This window comes from Ovis aries, chromosome 23 (genome assembly GCF_016772045.2).
Source record: "Ovis aries strain OAR_USU_Benz2616 breed Rambouillet chromosome 23, ARS-UI_Ramb_v3.0, whole genome shotgun sequence".
In the NCBI taxonomy this organism is placed as follows: Eukaryota; Metazoa; Chordata; class Mammalia; order Artiodactyla; family Bovidae; genus Ovis; species Ovis aries.
Window position 1 is genome coordinate 9377182 of NC_056076.1, and position 15598 is coordinate 9392779.

Genomic DNA, 15598 nt, shown 5'->3' on the forward strand with positions numbered 1-15598 from the left:
ATGTCTCAAGCTTATCTGAGTACTTTAGTTATTTTAGGATACCAGCATCCTCATTACCAGCTTACTAAAGTTGACAACTTTACTAAAACATGAAATTGAGCCTCCTGAGTAGGATTGAAATGATTTTAAATAAAATACTAATAATTCAAAAATTATTCCCAGACAAGTCATAGAGGAATACTTTCGTAAATATTCTTCTTCTAGAAACTGAGGCACAAGTTTAGGTTCTGCCTAAACTTTCACTGAATTGGCAATATACACATATGTATATCCCTGATGGCTCAGACCGTAAAGAATCTGCCTGCAATGCAGGAGACCCAGGTTCGATTCTTGTGTCAGGAACATCCCCTGGAGAAGGGAATGAAAACCCATTTCAGTATTCTTGCCTAAAGAATTTCATGGACAGAGGAGCCTGGCAGGCTATAGTCCATGGGGTCACCGAGTTAGACACCACACACACACACACACACACACACACACACGTATGCATAACTGATTCACTTTGTTGTACAGCAGAAACTAGCACAACATTATAAATCAACTCTAATAAAAAATAATTATAAAAATAGATTTATAACAGAACTTTAAAATATGACAGCATCCTGAATCCTGTATTGAACATAGACTGGTGACTCGTTTCTTACATGAGAGTATACGTGTTTCAATGCCATTCTCCCAAATCATCCCACCCTCTCCCTCTCCCTCAGAGTCCAAAATTCCGTTCTATACATCTGTGTCTCTTTTGCTGTCTCACTTACAGGGTTATCCTTACCATCTTTCCAAATTCCATATATATGTGTTAGTATACTGTATTGGTGTTTGGGGCTGGTGCATGGGGATGACCCAGAGAGATGATATGGGGTGGGAGGTGGGAGAGGGGTTCAGGACTGGGAACTCATGTACACCCGTGGCGGATTCATGTCAATGTATGGCAAAACCAATACAGTATTGTAAAGTAAAATAAAGTAAAAATAAAAACTTAAAAAGAATTGAAGAAGAAAAAAGATAAAAAATAAAATAAAATATGACCGCAAATGTGAAATAGTACTCCACAGGATGTTTAAAGTTATGCAGACAGTGTTGTGATACCTATGACTCTGCTGGGTGAGGGATGTCCTTTTGAAGGACAGGCTCAATGTGAAGAATCCTCTTCTTAAGAAAAAAAGAGGCAAAAACTCTGCAGTCCCGCAGTGCTAACAGAATGCAGGGACAGCTGGGCTTTATACCCGGAGAGTGCTCCGAGTCAGAACATCGCAGGACTAGGCAAACCATGCTGTAAAGATCTCCTAATTTTCAGTGATAGACAGCAAGCATTTAGCTAAGAACCTTGGAAAAATAATGACCCAGTTAAAAAGAACTGAGAATATCCTGGGGTGAATAATAGTGACTGATCCAATCTATGAGAAATAAAACCCTCCTCAGAATTTCACATATTATGGAAGAGAGAAGAAAACGATGAATCCAGAACAAGACAAACCAGTGGCAATAGCCTTATTCACAGCTAACTGGGCCTTTTGTCTTCTTAAATCCTCTGAAATAAGAATTGGAAATTATTCAAACACCATAGATTGCCAATAATGGACTCTCACATGCAAAATTATCTAAATGAAAAGGCTGTATATATTTTGCATTTTATTTTCTGAGCTAAATCATCCACAACTACTCCTTCAGTTGATTTCATAAATCCAAAGGTGGAAAAAACATTTCCTGTGGGGATTGGTTTAGGTAAGCAGCACTCAAACTGTGAACCATAGTCCAGGGGGCCAACTTCTTCAAGGATGGAGAAAAAGACAAAAATGTCAGGTGTTCACTGAAATTTCATGGAAAGTTTCCACTGAAACTCTAGAAATTAGAGTTTAGGGCTTCCTAAGTGGCGTTAATGGTAAAGAACCCACCTGCCAATTCAGTGCAGGAGACTTAAGAGATGAGGGTTAGATCGCTGGTCAGAAAAATCCCCTCGACAAGATCATGGCAACCCACTCCAGGATTCTTGCCTGGAGAATCCCATGGTCAGAGGAGCCTGGTGGGCTAGAGTCCATAAGATTGCAAAGAGTCAGGCACGACTGAAGTGATTTAACATAGCACAGCATGCTTAACTGTATTGGTAGGTGAAATCTGAGCAAGAATTTGCTTTTTCAGAAACTGTCACATGCAAAGACCTTGAAAACTACTATTACATTTTATATCTGTATTAGATGAGTCCTAAGTGATTCTCTTAGCGGAAGTTGTTTCAGACAGGTCGTGCCAGAAATGACAACCTACTTACCACATTTTTTACCTTTTTTTCAAAGTTTCAACTGCACATCTTGAGATGTCAGGTAATAAATAAAGAGAACAAATCAACTGAACTTTTACTTAATTTATGGACTGAGCCCTAAACAGATTAACACATATTCCATAATTCTTGCTAGTCTGTAAATTGTATGTGACTCCAAACCTCATTAGGTGAAATTCTACTCTAATGGGCAGCATTAGATTAATTAGATTAATTATCTATCTGTCTATCGATATATGTGTGTGTGTGTGTGTGTGTGCATGTGTGTGTGATTTCTTGTGATAATTATTTATGTCATCCTAGATAAAACTCAACAGGCTTTGTAGTTATTGAAATTGGCAAAAATGCTTGTTAAATAAATATCTGCATTTTATTTCAGAATAATATATTAGGTAGGATTTTAAATGTGTGATCTTTGTGTAAAAATTATAAATTTACTTTTTAAAAGTTATCATTTTAATTTACACACAATTTATTAACTCATTTTAAGTGTTCAATTTATTAAGTTTGGCAATATCTGCTTATTTAACTTATATGCAGAGTACGACATGAGAAAAGCTGGGCTGGAAGAAGCACAAGCTGGAATCAAGATTGCCAGGAGAAATATCAATAACCTCAGATATGTAGATGACACCACCCTTATGGTAAAAAGTGAAGAGGAACTAAAAAGCCTCTTGACGAAAGTGAAACTGGAGAGTGAAAAAATTGGCTTAAAGCTCAACATTCAGAAAATGAAGATCATGGCATCTGGTCTCATTACTTCATGGGAAATAGATGGGAAACAGTGGAAACAGTGTCAGACTTTATCTTTTGGGGCTCCAAAATCAATGCAGATGGTGACTGCAGCCATGAAATTAAAAGACGTTTACTCCTTTGAAGAAAAGTTATTACCAACCTAGATAGCATATTCAAAAGCAGAGACATTACTTTGCCAACAAAGGTGTGTCTAGTCAAGGCTCTGTTTTTTCCAGTGGTCATGTATGGATGTGAGAGTTGGACTGTGAAGAAAGCTGAGTGCCAAAGAATTGATGCTTTTGAACTGTGGTGTTGGAGAAGACTCTTGAGAGTCCCTTGGACTGCAAGGAGATCCAACCAGTCCATTCTGAAGGAGATCAGCCCTGGGTGATGTTGAAGCTGAAACTCCAGTACTTTGGCCACCTCATGTGAAGTGTTGACTCATTGGAAAAAACTCTGATGCTGGGAGGGATTGGGGGCAGGAGAAGGAGAGGACAGAAGATGAGACGGCTGGATGGCATAACTGACTCAACGGACGTGAGTCTGAGTGAATTGCGGGAGTTGGTGATGGACAGGGAGGCCTGGTGTGCTGAAATTCATGGGGTCTCAAGGAGTCGGACATGACTGAGTGACTGAACTGAATTGATGTATATATGACAAATGAATTAAAATACAAAGCATGTCCACTATTTCAAAAAGCATACTGTATAGCATAGTACCTATAGGTAACAATGTTCTTAAAATATGTTCTATTTTTTAAAGTATTGAACAATTTAAGATATATTAAGAGGATGATCTCATGTTGCGCGTTCTTAACAAAAGAAGCAAAAAACGGGATGTAAGAAAAATTTTAGAGGTGATGGATATAGACACGTTTAGTACTTTAGTGGTGGTGACAGTATCATGGATGGTGTACGCATATGCCAAATTCACCAAGATGTATATATTAAATGTGGGTGTAATTTTTTGTATATCAATTATTCCAAAGTAAAGTTGAAGAAAGAATAAAAATGCGGCAGATCTTGCATGTTCCCAAATTTCTCTGGAGTTGATCTGGTAATTCAGTGTAAAACCTTTCATAATGAGCTCATCGTTTTACTGAGAGAGAACAAACAAGACATGTTTCTGAGAACACTTCTGATTTTTATTATATTCTCCTCTTCTAATCAAAATTGTGTATGATTAAAAGCCTCAATATCAACAGCCATTTTGTCTCAAAAATCATAAGATAATATATCTGGACTGGATATTTATGAAATCTTGTAATATTGTTATAAGGAATAAGCTTCACATTTTAGGTATATTTTCTTGCCCTCCTAACACATTAAAAATTTAGATATTTATGACAAAACATTGCTAAGGACTCCTTAAATGCATTTGTTTTCAATTAAAGAGACTCGAATTCATGAAAACAAGAAATAAGATCAATAATCAATCTCATAAATAGTTCCATGTCACCTCTCACTCAGTAAACAGGTTAAAGTGGCATTATTCCCTAGGTAGAATGCTAATGCAAGCCATGATCAATAAACAAAAACAAACGAAACTTGTAGCTATTCCAACAATGTTAAGGGTAATCCAAGTCCCTGAATTCAAGTATCTATCTCATTAATGAAACTGAATAAGAAAAAAGAAACCCCATAGTGTGCTTACAATCGATCTGCTTCACAGATGAAAAATTTTAAAAGCTTAACACCGAAGGGACACTGCCTGACTATGGATAGCTCTAATTTTCACTGTCAGTGTGATCCCCATTTGTAGAGAAAACTGTGGCACAGAAATGTGCCAGTCTGTGGCTCTGTAAAATTACCCTCGTGGCAAATAGCCAGAGGGAAGATGTCTTCGCTTTCTCCTGGCAAATGTTCTAAAGACAATTATCAAAGAAACTCTGAGGAGAGTTGCTGAAGCATGAGCGCTCTGCCACGTCAGGTGACAGTGGGTTTCAATATTCAGTGTCAAAAATTCCGCATTAGCGGACCTGCTTTACTCTCATGAATATTTCCTTGCACCATGATCCCAGTCTTCAAAATAAATCAAAGAAAGGCAAAGAAGTAACAGTTTACATTCCCAATGAACATCAAACAGAGTCATAATTGGTACTCAAAAATATAAATTTATTTCAACTGCGAAGTCACATGCTATCACCCCTAGGATGGAAAAGGTACATTTGCCAATAACTTGAATTTTACCTTTAAAACCTTTAACAAGAGGAGTTTTATGCGATAGCTCTGAATTATATTCCCCAAACTATAATACTACTTGTAAATTTTATATTATACAGAAAGAAAGTGAAAGTGTTAGTCAGTCAGTTATGTCCGACTCTTTGCAACCCCATATACTGTAGCCCACCAGGCTCCTCTGTCCATGGAATTCTCCAGGCAAGAATACTGGAATGGGTAGCCATTCCCTTCTCCAGGCAATCTTCCTAACCCAGGGATCTAACCTGGGTCTCCTATATTGCAGGCAGATTCTTTATCATCTGAGCCACAGGGAAGCTCCTAGCGGTGGTGGTGGTTTAGTCGCTAAGTCGTGTCTGACTCTTGCAACCCCATGGACTTTAGCCTGCCAGGCTCCTCTGTCCATGGGATTCTTCAGAGCTTGTTAATTTTACGTTCAATGAATAAGGACAGTATCTACTTCTAGTAACTGTATGTAAACATCAACACATTGCCCTTTCTGTTTTTAATACACACCTTCCTTTTTCTAAGTCTGTTGCTAATAATTTAAATGCCAGGAGGTGGATATGAGCAAGCACATTTTCATTTCAGTTTAAATTAGTGTATAGTTTGTTTACTGCTTTCCATTTCCTTTTTATCTCCTTGTATAGATTGCAATTCCAATGCCTGAAAAGAACTGTAAAAATCATTTCACTTTATTCTTATACTATAAACTTTTCATTTGAAATGTATTGGCCCAATGAATTTAATAGTTCTATGCCAGCAGGTAGAATGTTTGTTTGAAAATGATTTCAAGTTTCTAATTCTCTGCTCAGTCAGAAGGAATATCTAAAATGATGTTCTAAACCTAAGCAGAAAGAACACTAAGTTTCTTTTTATGAGTCATTTGAAAACACATTCATAGTATTCTCCATTTACACTAAAAATGCTTCCCACCCAGGGTTTTCAAGGAGACCCAGGTGGGTCGTTCTCACCTGGCATCCTCTAATTGGTATCTGGATGCTGTGATTGACAGCTTAGGAACAGGGTACACAAAATGCTACAACACTTTTTCCTGTCTCTGGTGAGCACAGGTAAGCCAACTATGAATTTTATTTTGGTCTCTGTCAGAAACAATTAGATTTCTTCCCCTCGTTCTCCCTCACTTTGTCATCACCCCAAGACTTTCAAATATATGCTCTGCTTTTGCATTTATTTTAGAAGTTAGGAACTGAGAATATTCTCACTCCAGGAACACATCACAATATATTTTTTTTTTTATTCTCCAAGTGGCACTGATTCTTGTTTAACAAGGTTTCCTGTGCAGGGTCAAGGATTAGCCTGCAGTGATTCATTTTCAGTCTTGAGCACAAAGCATGACTCAGTCTTTATATACTAAGTTTAATGCAAATAACAGCACCATGCCTAGTGGAGACAGGAGGCATATTGGTAAGAGTACCTGTGTATATGTTTGTATGTGTATATATGTGTGTGTGTAGTCGCTCAGTTGTGTCTGACTCTGTGAGACCTCATGAATGGTAGCCTGCCAGTCTCCTCTATGCATTGAATTTTCCAGGCAAGAGTACTGGAAGGGGTTGCTATTTCTTCCTCCAGGAGATCTTTGCAACCTAGGAACTGAACTCGCAACTTCTGCATTGGCAGCTAGATTCTTTACCACTTGAGCCACTTACCACTAATGATATTAATCTCTCCAGTTATAACCTAGCCCTAAATGTAATCTGAATTACTTCAAAAAGTAAGAAAGTAATAGATTTACTTTAGGGTTCTTTTAATTTAAGAAATTTTGAGAATCCACACATTAATTTAAATCCTCTCCTAAATTCAGAATCATGTAGCAATACCTAGAAGAATGCATTAGGAGGTGTCACCCCAAAGGTAAGGAAGATGGTGGATTCAGGGTACCTCTCATTGACTAGGTAAGGGAGAAGGGTTTCTGAAATACTAGAATCCAGTAATAACCTTGATTTCCATGCAAAATCATAACAATTTTTCAACTTTGGCTATCTTGATTTTTATAATAAAAGTGTTTCTAACAGACGCTTAATGCACACTAAATTTTGAGAACTTAAATAGAATTTTAAATGCACTTACAAAGTTCTCTGCTTAATGGAAATGTACATTGATTCATTTTGAAACTGAACATCCATTGTCTAGTTCATATTTTCAATAAATCCATGTTGGTTATTATTTGAATAGCTTCATATTGGTAAACAGTCTGCTTGCAATGCAGGATACATGGGTTTGATCCCTGGTTTGGGAAGATCCCTTGGAGAAGGAAATGGCAATCCACCCCAGTATTCTTGCTTGAGAAATCCCATGGTTGGAGGAGCCTGGTGGGCTATAGTGTACAGGGTCGCAAAGAGTTGGACACGACTGAGTGACTAACACACAAATCTTACATAGGTTTCCGGGTGGCTCAGAGGTAAAGAATCTGTGTGCAGTGCAAGAGATGCAGGGGAAGTGGGTTCAGTCCCTTGGGTCAGAAAGGTCCCCTGGAGGAGGGCATGGCAACCCACTCCAGTATTCTTGCCTGGAGAATCCCACGGACAGAGGAGACTGGCGGACTACAGTCCAGGAGGTCACAAAGAGTTGGGCATGACTGAAGTTACTACACAGGTACGCATATCTTACTTAATATTTGCATATGATCACCTGTCCATTCAAGTGACTTATGAGCATTTAGTGTCTATTAGGCACTGAATTAGGAATAAGATCAATAACTGATTGCAAATTATAGTCCTTGTATCTCATGACATAATTCATTTCAATAATTGCTTGATGTAATTTTAAGCAAACAAATAAGCATTTATTTTTGTGTAAACCATCTAAAAGTGGATTACAGAAGAACATTTACTCTTTTAACCTTTCATAGTGATTAGAAATAAAATAACATTTTTTAAAAAAATAACTGTGTTTGTCCAGATTTAGTGATCACTTTGAAAACCATTCATGTCATTGCTGGAAAAAGTTTCTACCACAATTTTCTAAATAAAAGTATATTCTCTAACAAAGTCAAAGGTGAAGCAAAAATTATCTTAACTTACTGAAAGCTGTATTTTCCAGACAATGGTCCTGAAGATTCCCAGTAAGAAAGTTGTCCACAGCTCCTTTCTGACAGATTGCGAAAGGAAGGAAAACATCAAAGGTATCATTCAGAGACTGATTTCATCTATTTCGTGTGTTGGCAGTTGGTAAAATATATACTGCACTCTGTCATGTGTCAACACTTCTTCATTTCTTAAAAGTGAAAAAAATGTCCCTTATTGTATGAAATGACAAAATTTCTTCTGTGTCCTTGGGTTGGAAGCTTAGTAATGTTTTTCTCTCTTCAATAAGTACCTGTCATGGCACTGGAGGCTTTCTTGTTTGTTTAATAACATTTTAACATGTTAATATGTTTGATAACCTGTTAACATGTTTAATGACATATTCTTTAACAACAACTGCCAACATGGGAAGAAGTTACTTTGACTTATCAAAGGATGCATAGATGAATGGATATAAACTGATAGATAGACAGATGTAGGAATGCATGATAGATGCATGAGAAAGAGAAAATGAGGAAAAAAGAGGAGGTGGGGAGAGGGGGAGAAGAGAGAGAGAATTATCTACAGGTGTAGACACAGTATAGTTGTTTGTATTATATCTCCTGATTGTCAGAATATTTTGTAACACACAATATGTCTCAGTCTAGGCAACTTCCAGTGTTATCAATATTAAATTGGTAATTTCTTTATTTTAACAATAAAGATGTGAGATATCTAACATTACACATAAATTAAGCTTTTTGTCCTAGCACAACTATTTTTAAAAGATATCACAGTGTTAACTAGCTGTTCCTATGTTGCTTCCTTTTTTTTTTTTTTTTTTAGGAAATAGAGAATGTGAGCAAGAATATATTTGAAAACAGTAGCACACTTGTACACATAAAGACATAAACAATTACTTTAAACTGTTGATTTCCATAAGAATATGGAACACATGTTGGCAACTTGCTTTGGTAATAGATACACAGTTCTAGCAAATATGGTAACAGACATTATAATTTCTCTCGGCTATCCATCCCAAAAGTCCAGCAAATATTTTAGCAAAGTTCATTGAAGATACAAAATTCACCGCCATGTTAATCATGGAAAATTTGCCTTCTGAAACAAATTAGATAGTATGCACATCATAGAGTTTAACACAATATTTTCTATTAAAACTTTAAAAGAAAATTATGTTTTTATAATAGCATTTATTTTTCTATATGACCCTGCACTTTCTGCTTTGTTACTGCTTTATATTCTGGGTATGATCATTTTTTTAAACATCAACAATAAAATGATGTTAATACTTTCCAAACATTTTTACATCCAAAATATGATAAGAAATACACGTTCAATGATTTTTCTTTTATACCTGTATTTTATTTTTTGCAGATCAGTCTTCTGTGGAAGTTAAGAAAAGCACTTTTTTTTTGAGAATAAAATGTGTCTTCGTATTTGTAGTTTCTGTAGAAGAGAATACATTTTATCTCATATGTAATCTGGTGATCTCTTAGTATACCAGCATAATTATAATCAGTTTCTTTACTAGTAGCTCAACTTAAGATAAACTAAAATTTTAAATCTATTGATTATAAAAGAGGTCTAACAGGGACATAATATCTCTTGTGAAGTCAGAGGTGCCATTGGCTTTAATTTTATAAACTTATCAGAAGATTTGCTCTGAAACATGAAATATAGTGTTATCAGTTGTAATCATTGATTCAACTGAGCTAGAATTGCAGGTAAGCTATTTTGTACTCACAAGGGAGAGTGTGATTTAAATTCCATGCAAATAGAAAGATAAATCTAAAACACTACTTTATAGCAAAATTAATTATTATTCCTTTGGGAGCTCTCAGTACCCATATTTCCACATTACATTAATTTAGCTATAAATATAAATATTTCATCCTACCTAAAATTAGAATTAAAATTATGGAATGTTTTAAGGCCAAACCATAAACCAAGAAAAAAAAATGAGATAGGAGGATGTGTTATTTAGAGATGTATCCACTGAGTTTCTGCTTGTCATCTCCCCCTCTCCTCCCTACTCCTTCTCCTCTTCTTCTCCTCTTTTTCCTCTCTTTTTTTCCTCAAGCAAACAGAATAGAAAATAATGGACTCACATACTTCTTTTGAAAAAATAAACACACTTATTCAGATAGCTTCTGTACTTGTTTTTAAAATTTGTTGTTTGTTGTTAAGTTTCTAAGTCATATCCAACTTTTTGCGACTCCATGGACTGTGGTTTCTAGGCTCCTCTGTCCATGGGATTTTCCAGGCAAGAATACTGGAGTGGGTTGCCATTTCCTTCTCCAGGGGATCTTCCCGACCCAGGGTTCGAACCCATATCTCCTGCATTGGTTCTTAAAAGGAATTCTTTACTACTAAGTCCCCAGGGAAGCACCATTTGCACTGATAAAAAAGCTGTTATAAGCACTTCATTCCAAATATAATACTTTTTAATATTTTTCTAAATACAAATGATGCAATGCAAAAATTTGAAAATGCATAGAAATCAATGAAAAGGGGATTAATCATTTCTGCACATAGTGTTATAAATTTGTTTCATGAATTTATATGCTTCAGAGTTATAGCTAGTAGAATTGCATATTTATGTAAACATGATTAAACATCTTTAAGCATATACATACTTTTGTTATATTTTGCCAAAATTGAAAATTTATTTTTCCTTGTTGAAGTTATAAAATTCTAATTTACTCACCAAATTCTTATGGTGACTATTTTTACTGCCCACCAAAGAATTTAATATCATTTCTTCCTATAGTTGGGAAAATATCATATTTGGCTAACTGTCATTTGCTTATAGATCATTTATATCAAGAAGAATTTGTTAATCACCTATCCTGTACCAACAAACATTCTTTTGATAAATTCTGGGACTATAACAGGGACCAGAACAGTCAAAAATCTTCCTCTCATGAAGTTTGCATTCTATGGCAGAAAGAAAGTAACATAACAAGGCAATCTTGTGGTACTCTGTGCATGCAATCTGTCTCTTCAGTCACGTCTGACTCTTTGCAACCCTACGGGCAGGCTCCTCTGTCCATGGAATTCTCAGGCAAGAACACTGGAGTGGGTTGCCATGCCCTCCTACAGGGGATCCTCCTGACCCAGGGATTGAACTGGAGCATCTTACATCTCCTGCATTGGTAGGCAGGTTGTATACCACTAGCGTCACCTGGGAAGCGCTGTGGTATTCTAGATCTAAGGAGGGAAAACAGTATAGGGTCTCTTGGGATGGTGGTGTTCATATTTTCAAGAGAGTGATTGGTGTTGATTTTAGTGGGTGAGTAGCATTTGAAAAAGGACTGGAGTGAGATGAGCGAGCAAACCATTTGGAAATCTGGCGATTGACTTCCAGACAGCCAGCCTGACATGTGCAAAAGCTTGGAGGAAAGAGCGTGCCTGTTATACCCTTGACAGTGGACTAGGGAGCAATAGGAGAGCAAGCCGGGGAGGTGATTTCCCTTTTACTCTGAAAGGTATAGGGCTTCCCTGGAGGCTCAGGGGAATCTGCCTGAAATCCAGGAGACACCAGAGACGTGGGTTCAATCCCTGGAGTCAGGAAGTTCCCCCATAGAAGGATGTGGCAACCCACTCCAGTGTTCTTGCCTGGAGAATCCCATGGACAGAGGAGCCTGGTGGGCCACGGTCCATGGGGCCGCAGAGGGTCGGACACTACTGAAGCCCCTGAGTGGGATAGGAAGCCACTGATGGCTTAGAGGCAAGGACTGACATCATCTGTCTTTCATTTTAATAAGATTGTGCTGGCAGCTGGGCTTAGAAGATGCTGCAGGCTTGGACTTGCTGGTCCGGTGCTTTCAAAGTGGTCAGATTCTAAATATGCTGAAAGTTGAGCCAAAAGGATTTATTGATCAAAAGAGAAAAACTAAGCACGACTTCATTCTGCTTTTGGCTGCAAGTTAGAAAAGCTAAAAATGACTTCATTTTACTTTGCTTTAGAAGTAATGGAAAGTATACAACTATATACGGTCAGAGGAGAAAAACCAGAAATTTGCCTCGTTTCTCAGGTGGCACAGTGGTAAAGAATCTACCTGCAAATACAGGAGAAGCGAGTTCAACGCCCTGACTCAGAAAGATCCCCTGGAAGAGGAAATGGCAACCTGCTCCAATATTTTTGCCTGAGAAATTCCATGGACAGAGGAGCCTGGCAGGCTACAGTCCTTGAGGTCACAAAAAGTCTGAAACAACTGAGGATGCATGCACTCACAAGACTAGGGTGCTCATTAGATGGACTGGTGGAGAGGTCATATATCAGCTGACTAGGAGACTGGAGTTAACAGCATCGACCTACAAGCTTCAGAAAATCTTTGAAGCTTAATTTCTAGACAAGATCCTCAAGGGCGTACATGGTGATAGAGAAGAGAAGGGACCACAGGCTAAGCCTGGAAATCGCTAAAATCAGTAAATGAAGAGAAAGTAGAGGAAACAGCAAAGGAGAATGAGGACGGGCAGTGGTGAAATAAGAGGGAAGCCTAGAAAACATGGTCAAGGAAAGGCATTAACTGTGCAGTAATACTGAGGGTTATGAAAGAGAAACAATGAGCTTGTTTTCAGAGTTCACCATTGGTCAGTCATCAGGGACCTTTCAGTTTGTAGGCTGCATGTGTGGCTTAATAGAGACTGGGAGGCATATTGCGTAGAGTCAATGGAAGTCTAAAAAAAAAAAAAAAAAAAGGATCTGGAGTGAATGTTGCTGTTAAGAGAAAGTTCCTTTTTACATGAAAGAAACAAGACTGTATTTAAATGATAATGAGGATGACCCATAAGGGAGATAAATGAGGATGCAAGTGACAGGGGGAAAATAGATGGAGTAATGCCGTTAAGAGGACAATATGGGACAATATTTAGTGCTTAAGTGGCACACATTTCTTGTAGAGGAAGGTCCTGAATACACAAATGGGTTGAAAAGAACTGCTTAACTGTGTGGACTTTAGAAACGTGTTTTGGTGTTCTCAATAGCTGAAGTCTTTTACGTGAAATAATATTGATAATTTGTTGTAGTTCATTCTTGTATATATATATATATATATATATATATTTCTAAAAAAGAATGTACCTTCTCACTCTAACAAAAAGGAAGACATTATATGAACAGTGATGCAGAGGAACTGTGGATTTGGAAGGTTATGGGAGTTTTCATATGATAACTGTAATTTCCTTAGTCAAATGAGAAACAAAGCTACCACCTGAGTGTGAGAAAAATGTGGGAAAACCGAGGAGAAAGGAGACTATGGGAAACAGCCATTTAGGAAAACTGGAAAGTAAATGTAATTGGGAATTATAATATGGTCTCCCTGCCAGTTTGGCAAATAGGACCAACTTGATATTCATGTTTCTGGATTTTAGTTTTCTCCAGCCAACTATAGGTACAGGTGCAGGAGAGGTGCGGAAGTGGAATATGATGAGATTTTTTTTTTTTTAAGAGAGTAGGAGGAAGTTAGAAACAAACAATCCAGTGTATTGTTATGCAAATAAGGGAACATTAGATTTGTTTATGATGTTCATTTACTTTGATGGTATATTAGCTATTTGTGAACTCTTTCATGATATTACCTATAGATCTATCTGAAAACATTTTCTCTTCATAATGCTTCGCACGATGTGCAAGAGAGAATTTTCTGGAATATGTGAATAAAATTTTAAAATACTTTGTTATTTAGGAAAAGTATATGGTCTTGATAAGGCTGGTGCTTTATTTTAATGCAGATGAACTGGTTTCTAATGAATCATCAATATTTTGACACTTTGTTTTTTCATACTTGGACATTCTAGCTTGCTCAATAACTAATTCTTTGATTATTCTCAGCTGTTGCAAAAATAAAAATTTTAATAAGAGTAAAGAGTAAATTGCCCTTATAATTATGCCAACATTATAAGAAGCATAACAAATTATAATAAATGAGTCCGCATAGGAGAAATATTTGTGAAACAAGTTTCACTAAGGCAGAGATACTTGGATTTAAAGTCTAACCATATTTACTGAAAATAATCAATTAGTTTCTGGGTGTACAAATAAGAAAGGGAATTAGGTTGAGGGAAAAACTTCCATATTCATTTTCTGGAAACATTTGAGGCAACAATTTGTTGGAATTGAAATGCAAATTGGTACTTGTCTACACTGTTAAAAATCTCTATCCAGAAATCTGTATGCAGGTCAAGAAGCAACAGAACTGGACATGAATAACAGACTGGTTCCAAATTAGGAAAGGAGAACATCAAGGCTGTATATTGTCACCCTGCTTATTTAACTTATATGCAGAGTACATCGTGCGAAATGCTGGGCTGGATGAAGCACAAGCTGGAATCAAGATTGCTGGGAGAGATATCAATAACCTCAGATATGCAGATGACACCACCCTTTTGGCATAAAGCAAAGAAGAACTAAAGAGCCTCTTGATGAAAGTGAAAGAGGAGAGTGAAAAAGTTGGCTTAAAGCTCAACATTCAGAAAACTAAAATCATGGCATCTGGTCCCATCACTTCATGGCAGATAGATGGGGAAACAGTGAAAACAGTGAGAGACTTTATTTGGGGGACCTCAAAAATTACTGCAGAAGGTGACTGCAGCCATGATATCAAAAAACACTTGCTCCTTGGAAGAAGAGTTATGACCAACCTAGACAGCATATTAAAAAGCAGAGACATTACTTTGCCAACAAAGGTCCATCTAGTCCAATCTATGATTTTTCCAGTAGTCATGTATAGATGTGAGAATTGTACTATAAAGAAAGCTGAATGCCGAAGAATTGATGCTTTTGAACTGTGATGTTAGAGAAGACTGTTGAGAGTCCCTTGGACTGCAAGGAGATAAAACCAGTCAATCCTAAAGGAAATCAGTCCTGAATATTCATTGGAAAGACTGATGCTGAAGCTAAAACTCCAATGCTTTGGCCACCTGATGTGAAGAACTGACTCATTGGAAAAGACCCTGATGCTGGGAAAGATTGATGGTGGAAGGAGAAGGGGACGACAGAGGATGAGATGGTTGGATCCCATCACTGACTCAATGGACGTGAGTTTGTGTAAGCTCCAGGAGTTGGTGATGGACAGTGAAGTCTGGCGTGCTGCAGTCCATGGAGTCACAGTCAGACATGACTGAGCAATTGAACTGAACTGAACACTCTGTTAGTATTGAAATAGCCACTGCATTCTTGACCATTCTAGTTTTCCACCTGTGGCCACAGTTCCCATGTTTTCTCTAGATAAGATTATTTGTTTATACAAAACTAAATATATTCCCACCTTTTCCTTCCTGGGGCTGCATTCTTTCCTTTTGCAGCAAGATGGGAAAATCAAATTAATTTGTCAATAGTTCTGTGGTGAGTCTAGTGTTTC